General features: G+C 45.7%; 1 protein-coding gene across 5 annotated transcripts in view; it reads right to left on the bottom strand.

Annotated features, from left to right (window-relative positions):
• The window catches only part of ZMAT4 (zinc finger matrin-type 4), a 761,540-nt gene that overhangs the window by 283,824 nt on the left and 468,933 nt on the right, over nt 1-8,783 (bottom strand). The gene's annotated exons all lie outside the window — the stretch shown is intronic.

The raw sequence follows: 8,783 nt of genomic DNA, 5'->3' as shown, positions 1-8,783 counted from the left end.
GTGCTATATAAATACATAATAATATGGTAGGACATTACACTATAACTATGGTAGGATTAGATCGTGAGCTTCTCTGAGGACAGTCAGTGGCATGACTATGTACTCTGTAATGTGCTGCAGGAGATGTCAGTGCCATATAAATACATAATAATAATATGGTAGGACATTAGACAATGACTATGGGAGGATTAGAGTGTGAGCACCTCTGGGGACAGTCAGTGACATGACTATGTACTCTGTAATGTGCTGCAGGAAATGTCAGTGCTATATAAATACATAATAATAATATGGTAGGACATATGACTATGGTAGGATTAGAGTGTGATCTCCTCTGAGGACAGTCAGTGACATGACTATGTACTCTGTAAAGTGCTGCAGAAGATGTCAGTGCTATATAAATACATAATAATAATATGGTAGGACATTAGACTAGGACTATGGTAGGATTAGATTTTGATCTCCTCTGAGGACAGTCAGTGACATGACTATGTAGTCTGTAAAGTGCTGCAGAAGACGTCAGTGCTATAATATATATATATATATATATATATATATATATATATATATATATATATATATATATACAGAATAATAATTAATAATATGGTAGGACATTAGACTATGACTATGTTAGATATTGGATTGTGAGCTCCTCTGAGGACAGCAGGCAAAGCCCATCAGATAGGCAGAAGCAGCGGCACTTTTCGGTGATGTTTTTGTCCAGTGATGAAGGGCATGTGGGACGATCTGTCTTGACATATGTTCTAGAAATGAAAGCCATGAATAGGTGAAAGTAGCGGGAACTGAAAGTCAGCAGAACTGAGATGACAAATCCCACAAGGACCGCACGCGGGTCCAGCACAGCTGCTGCGACTAATCAAGTGACTGCAGCGCAGGAAACACCGCGTGTGGCGTCTGGAGAAACAGGTCAGGCAAGCAAACCGCGCAGGAGAATGACATCATGTTTTATAATGATTTCAGCAATCATCTTCCACTACAGGGCGTATTACAACAATAAGCTCAGATTCTGGTGTCCTCCTTTCTGCAGAACACCCAGGCTCTCCCGCCATTATCTGAGCGATTGTAAAATGGTAAACGCAGAGGAGCCGATTCACAGAGCGCTAACACGATGTTCGTCCTAAAAATGGCACTTCCAGAAATAAAGGCATTTTTTACATCACGGCATTTATAAGCAACGATCAGCTGGAAATATATTTGTAGCGGGATCTAAAATTACCGCTCCTCCTCATTAGCATCCCATTATTTACTAGCAGTTAAATGCGTTTCTTTACATTTTTTAAAAAAAAAAGGATGATCAGACGCTTTTATGCAAAACCTCAGCGCTCTTCTTTATCGTCCCCAATCACATTATCTGCGATTTTCTGCAGCGGGTCATAACTGTAGAATGTAACATTCTATGACCGCGATGAAAGACGATGAGCGACTTTTGTGGCTAGTGCTAGCGGTCGGCACGGGAGACGGTTGCCACTTCTAGTAAAGTCAGACGGGCTTCTGATCGCCACAGTAATCGCGGTGCTTCTGTAATCTTCTCTTATCTCCAAAAACAGAACACCTGACAAATTTGTCACTTTGTGTCATTTGATTTAGTAACGATGAACTTAAAGGACGCCCGAGGCGAAAATAAACTAATGAAATAAATAATTGTATCTATCTTCCTTCTCCTAAAAATGACTTTTTAAGATATTCCACAGTTTTATTTTATGTTTAAATCTACTTTTTAAGTTTTAACTGTTTTATTGTTCTTGCTCAATGACATTCATTGAAGTAGGCCAGAGCTAAAATCTATGAACTATTGACCCCTTTTATCTCATTCCTGCTCTCAGAAGCCATTTTCTGCTAGGAAAGTGTTTTATAGTTGGAATTTCTTATCAGTGAGGGTCACAGTGTAGTCACTTCCTGTCTGAGTCAGGACTGAGTCAGCCACTTACATACCTTATATTTAACTCTTTCAGACAGAAAAATGAAAAAAGGAACACAGCCTAGTTATTAGTGTGCTAGGCACTGTACATACACATGTCTATCTCATCATGTCACATGTCACCTCGGGTATCCTATAAAGTGAATCTGAAGTGAAAATACATTTATGATATAATAAATGCACAGCTAAGAAATATAACTTTAGTAGCAAAGAAACAAGTCTCATATTGTTTCCAGTGCAGGAAGAGTTAAGAAACTTCAGTTATCCATGCAAAAGAGCTTCTCTGTGCTCTCTGACCCACTGGATCAAGCACAGTCCTGTTTTCTGAAGCGCTTATCTCAACCTGTCTCTCACTGTTCTTTTATTAACTTTCCTGCAGTGAAACCTCAAACAAAAGGTCATTAGCTCTGCTCTGTTTCATAGTTTAAAATACAAAGTGTAGTCTGTAAACTGCAATTAGAGAATGTAAACTCTATTAGAGCATGATGCAATGTTATACAAAAAATGGTCTATTAATTATCCGTACTACACATACAATTCATATCATAAGGTTTTTTTTTGTTTTTGTTTTTTTTTGCTTCAGTGTCACTTTAAAGGGTACCAGAGATGTACCCTAGCTAAAAAATATAATAAAGAAGTTATACATACCTGGGGCTTCCTCCAGCCCCATACGTGCTGATCGATCCCACGCCGCTGTCCTCTGATGTCTGCAGCTATGAGAACCGGCTCCCGTCGCTGATGTCACCGGAGCCGCGCTACGCAGGAGAAGTGCGCCCTCCACGTATCTCTCCATACACTGCTGCAGAGACACGCAAAGAGCGCACCTCTGCTACGCTAGACTAGCTCCAACTGGCGGCAGAGCGGGGTTCTGGTTCTCCTAGATGCGGGCAGAGGACGGCGGCGGTGTGGGAGCGATCTGTGCGTATGGGGCAGGAGGAAGCCCCAGGTATGTATAACAGCTTTAGTATTTCAGCTCTGGTTCCCTTTAATATAATAGGAAAAACAAAAGTTTGCTTTCTTAAAACAGAAAGAATTTGCGATAATTCAGGTTGGAGTGAGCTTGAGATGTCTCCCAGGCACCACTGCTGAATATATGCAAAGTAACCATTGTTACCTTAGAAGCTAAACACACCTCCAGAACCGCGGGAATGCAATGATGTGTCAGCTTGTTAATTTGTACAGAGCCATAATAATCCAACATGCATACAGACTGTTTCAGATTGTTTGATCCTCATCAGTGCATGGCATGGATTAATTTGGCTCTATGCAGTAGGGCTTGTAACACCGAGAGGTACAGACTAACCAGCAAGCTCATAGTGACCCAGAACTCATTGGAGTGTGTAAGGGACTACAATGGTCCTAAAAGCCCCCTTACTAAGATGTTAAGAAAAACAGAAGTTTGCTTTCTTAAAACAGAAAGAATTCGCGATAATTCAGGTTGGAGTGAGCTTGAGATGTCTCCCAGTGCACCACTGCTGAATATATGCAAATTAACCATTCTACCCTTAGAAGCTAAACACACCTCCAGAACCGCTGGAATGCAATGATGTGTCAGTTCGTTAATTTAATATATTATAAATGTATGTGGCAACTGCAATAATAATGAACTATATGAAAAGTAAAGACATAATAGCTAAACCTCCGCGTATGGCTGGCATTTCTATGCACGAGTCGCGCAGTGCAACCTCAGAGCGCGCTCTTCTGGGCTGCTGCTTGACGGCTGCACACAGGGCAAGATGGCCGCCTGATTGATCAGATTCGTGATCTGAAAGGACTGCATCAGCAGAAGAATTCAATATTTCTTTACCCAGCAGATGAGAAATAATTGATTTCCCCATAAAATCGATCACTTTAAAGATGAATGAAGTTGGAAATGTTCATCAGATAAGCTGCAGTGAAGGATTAAGTCATGTGAGTATCGGCCACGTTATTGCGTTATTCATTCCTTTCTTCACTGACGGCATAACAAAATAAATAAACGTATTTCTGTTTTTGTGATTTTTTTATGGGACCCTTAGGCTGCTTACACACTAAGACGTTACACGTTAGTGCAGCCTGTAACGCTCCCCCAACGCACAGCAATGTAACACAAGTGGGCTGTTCACACTGCCCACGTTGCGTTACATGTAACGCTGCACGTTCTTCCGAAAGTGCAGCATGCTACGGTGTTACAGCGGCTTAAGCCGCGTTAGACTGTTTGCACATGCTCAGCCAGGTTGGGGAGAAGCGGAGAGCGGCCAGGCACATGGCTAATTAATATTCACTGCACGTTGTTGTGACGTATCGAATGCGTCATGGAGTTACGAACGGCAGTTTCTTCGCCAACCAACCAAACTGACATTTGTTGGTTTAAAATCCCCTGTTTTTTCTTACTCTCTGGCTGCTAACAAACCCTGGCTCTTTGGTAGCTTCTAATTACAAAACCTTGCACCTACATGGGACCGGGTGTTTCCTGGCCTTATGTGGCCCCCTAGAGCACAGGTGTCGAACTCCAGGCCTGGAGTAGTGTTGGGCGAACAGTGTTCGCCACTGTTCGGGTTCTGCAGAACATCACCCTGTTCGGGTGATGTTCGAGTTCGGCCGAACACCTGACGGTGCTCGGCCAAACCGTTCGGCCATATGGCTCTCGGATTATCTCCTGTTTTGTAGGGTTTTAGTGCTCTGTGTATTCGGTCAAACCGAAAGAGTTCCTCAGGTTGATTTGGGACAAGCGCTTTAAATAGTGCTAAGACAAAGGGTTTGATATCGGTAATTGTTTCAGGAATTGCTTTGAGACGCAGGTTGTCACGTCTCCCCCTGTTGTCGAGGTCTTCTATCTTAGAGTCTTGTGATGTGGATTGTTCCTCATATGTTGTGAATTTGTCTTGCATTGCATTGACTACTTCGGCAGTTTCGTCCATGCGATTTTCCAGTGAGTGTGTTCTTTCACCCAAATCATCTATTTGGGCTGAGAGAGTTTGGGTGGATGAGCGAATTTCTTGCCTAAGGGAATCTTTTAGTTCAGAGAGCAAATCCGAGATGTCTTTGAGGGAGAAGTTTCTGTTGTCGCTTGCATCAGTGACAGGTTCTGATTCATCTCTCTTATTGTGTGGTTGGTCAGGAGGGGGTGTTTGGTTTTTCTTTTCTTTAAGTTTAAAGAAGTCTGCAGGTGGAGCAGTGGATGAATTGGTTTTCCCATTTTTAGTTGCCATTGTGATACAGAGGTTTTGTTTCAGTTCTTTATATGAAGGTTTGCAGTATTATTGGATGTGTCAGTGTACACGTGCTCCCTACATATGGATTAGAACATTGCTAGTAGCAGAAAGTCCTTATTTGCACACTGGGGTCTCTTTCTAAGAAGTGTTGGCTGAGATTGGGTGGTTTGTGGAGACCCAGGGGGGTGTGTGGGCTGTTCAGGTCGCCCACTGCGGCAGACTGTCTCTCTGGGGGTAAGTGCGCAGAGTGCGGCCTAGTTGAGTGAAGAAGAAGCCGGGGCCTCAATTAAAATGAGCTTTCAGGTGGACACTTAGTGCTCCAAGACAAGTGTTTCAGGGAGAGGATGGCTAAGGATAGTAATACTGTAGTTAATTGCAGGTTTAGGAGCTATCCTCCCTTTTCCAGATGGTCTCTTGGTGTGGGGATCTAGTTTAAAGTGTTCCCCCAGCTTTTTGTACCGTTTTGAGGGTTTTGCCAAAATGAGGCCTAGTGAGTCCTCTGAAGCCGGGGCCTCGATTAGTGGTTGCTACCCGCGGATGTGCAGCGCTCGGCGCGGTAGTTTTGGCCGCTTTCAAACAAAAAATTCCAGGTAATGGCTGTGTAGAGGGGGGACCGGGGGCCCCTATAGTGATGGTGGAGTGTCCGGATGGGGCTCTGGTGCGGCAGGGAGTGCAGCGAAAGGCCGCTCTGGCCTACCTTGGTGCCGGGTCACACTGGGTGTTCGGATTCCGTTCCAGCCCGGGTCTGCTTGTTGGTCTTGGCTCAGGGTGTCTTGTAGGGAGCCTCTATGTTGTTTTAAAGGCTGCAGGAGTGTGGATGGCTTCGGATACAGAGGTTAACAGACGGAGCTCCTGAGATGTGCTGCCATCCACCATAACGCGCAGGCCACGCCCCCACTAGTGTTGGGCGAACAGTGTTCGCCACTGTTCGGGTTCTGCAGAACATCACCCTGTTCGGGTGATGTTCGAGTTCGGCCGAACACCTGACGGTGCTCGGCCAAACCGTTCGGCCATATGGCCGAACTAAGAGCGCATGGCCGAACGTTCCCCGAACGTTCGGCTAGCGCTGTGATTGGCCGAACGGGTCACGTGGTTCGGACCCGAACGCGCTCTGATTGGCCGAACTGTCACGTGGTTCGGGTAAATAAATACCCGAACCACGTCATATCTCCGCCATTTGTCTGTGGGTTTAGCTTTGGGTAGGCAGGCAGGGTAGTTCGCGCTCCAGCCACGCTAGCCAGGGTCCCCCCCAGTCATTGTGTGTCACTGCTGGGAACAGTAGTACACCGCTCGTTCAGCCACACTATATAGCATTCTGTGTACTGTTCTGTGTCTGCTGGGAACAGTAGTACACCGCTCGTTCAGCCACACTATATAGCATTCTGTGTACTGTTCTGTGTCTGCTGGGAACAGTAGTACACCGCTCGTTCAGCCACACTATATAGCATTCTGTGTACTGTTCTGTGTCTGCTGGGAACAGTAGTACACCGCTCGTTCAGCCACACTATATAGCATTCTGTGTACTGTTCTGTGTCTGCTGGGAACAGTAGTACACCGCTCGTTCAGCCACACTATATAGCATTCTGTGTACTGTTCTGTGTCTGCTGGGAACAGTGGTACACCGCTCGTTCAGCCACACTATATAGCATTCTGTGTACTGTTCTGTGTCTGCTGGGAACAGTAGTACACCGCTCGTTCAGCCACACTATATAGCATTCTGTGTACTGTTCTGTGTCTGCTGGGAACAGTGGTACACCGCTCGTTCAGCCACACTATATAGCATTCTGTGTACTGTTCTGTGTCTGCTGGGAACAGTGGTACACCGCTCGTTCAGCCACACTATATAGCATTCTGTGTACTGTTCTGTGTCTGCTGGGAACAGTAGTACACCGCTCGTTCAGCCACACTATATAGCATTCTGTGTACTGTTCTGTGTCTGCTTGGAACAGTAGTACACCGCTCAATCAGCCACACTATATAGCATTCTGTGTACTGTTCTGTGTCTGCTGGGAACAGTAGTACACCGCTCGTTCAGCCACACTATATAGCATTCTGTGTACTGTTCTGTGTCTGCTGGGAACAGTAGTACACCGCTCGTTCAGCCACACTATATAGCATTCTGTGTACTGTTCTGTGTCTGCTGGGAACAGTAGTACACCGCTCGTTCAGCCACACTATATAGCATTCTGTGTACTGTTCTGTGTCTGCTGGGAACAGTGGTACACCGCTCGTTCAGCCACACTATATAGCATTCTGTGTACTGTTCTGTGTCTGCTGGGAATAGTGGTACACCGCTCGTTCAGCCACACTATATAGCATTCTGTGTACTGTTCTGTGTCTGCTGGGAACAGTGGTACACCGCTCGTTCAGCCACACTATATAGCATTCTGTGTACTGTTCTGTGTCTGCTGGGAACAGTAGTACACCGCTCGTTCAGCCACACTATATAGCATTCTGTGTACTGTTCTGTGTCTGCTGGGAACAGTAGTACACCGCTCGTTCAGCCACACTATATAGCATTCTGTGTACTGTTCTGTGTCTGCTGGGAATAGTGGTACACCGCTCGTTCAGCCACACTATATAGCATTCTGTGTACTGTTCTGTGTCTGCTGGGAATAGTGGTACACCGCTCGTTCAGCCACACTATATAGCATTCTGTGTACTGTTCTGTGTCTGCTGGGAACAGTGGTACACCGCTCGTTCAGCCACACTATATAGCATTCTGTGTACTGTTCTGTGTCTGCTGGGAACAGTAGTACACCGCTCGTTCAGCCACACTATATAGCATTCTGTGTACTGTTCTGTGTCTGCTGGGAATAGTGGTACACCGCTCGTTCAGCCACACTATATAGCATTCTGTGTACTGTTCTGTGTCTGCTGGGAACAGTGGTACACCGCTCGTTCAGCCACACTATATAGCATTCTGTGTACTGTTCTGTGTCTGCTGGGAACAGTAGTACACCGCTCGTTCAGCCACACTATATAGCATTCTGTGTACTGTTCTGTGTCTGCTGGGAACAGTAGTACACCGCTCGTTCAGCCACACTATATAGCATTCTGTGTACTGTTCTGTGTCTGCTGGGAATAGTGGTACACCGCTCGTTCAGCCACACTATATAGCATTCTGTGTACTGTTCTGTGTCTGCTGGGAATAGTGGTACACCGCTCGTTCGCCACTGTATAGCATTGTGCTCTGTGTCGCTGCTGGGAATAGTGGTACACCGCTCACCCGTCACTGTATAGCATTGTGCTCTGTGTCACTGCTGGGAATAGTGGTACACCGCTCACCCGTCACTGTATAGCATTGTGCTCTGTGTCGCTGCTGGGAATAGTGGTACACCGCTCACCCGTCACTGTATAGCATTGTGCTCTGTGTCGCTGCTGGGAATAGTGGTACTGTATAGCATTTCTGTACTGCCACTGTACTGCTGCCAGTCAGCGTGTACTGTAAGGATAAGTGAAATGAGGAAGAAATCCGGTGAAAGAGGGAGGGGCAAGGGAAGAGGTGTTTCCCCTGACGGTTCACGTACAGGCCACAGGGGAGCACCCAAGAAAACCCACTCAATACCGCCCATGTTGTCCAGGACAACAACCCTCACAAATCCAAAAGAACAGGACCAGATAATTACTTGGATGACCTCTCAAGCGTC

The sequence above is a fragment of the Hyperolius riggenbachi genome, chromosome 10 (genome assembly GCF_040937935.1).
Source record: "Hyperolius riggenbachi isolate aHypRig1 chromosome 10, aHypRig1.pri, whole genome shotgun sequence".
Lineage (NCBI taxonomy): Eukaryota > Metazoa > Chordata > Amphibia > Anura > Hyperoliidae > Hyperolius > Hyperolius riggenbachi.
This window is presented reverse-complemented; position numbering and strand designations above follow the sequence as displayed.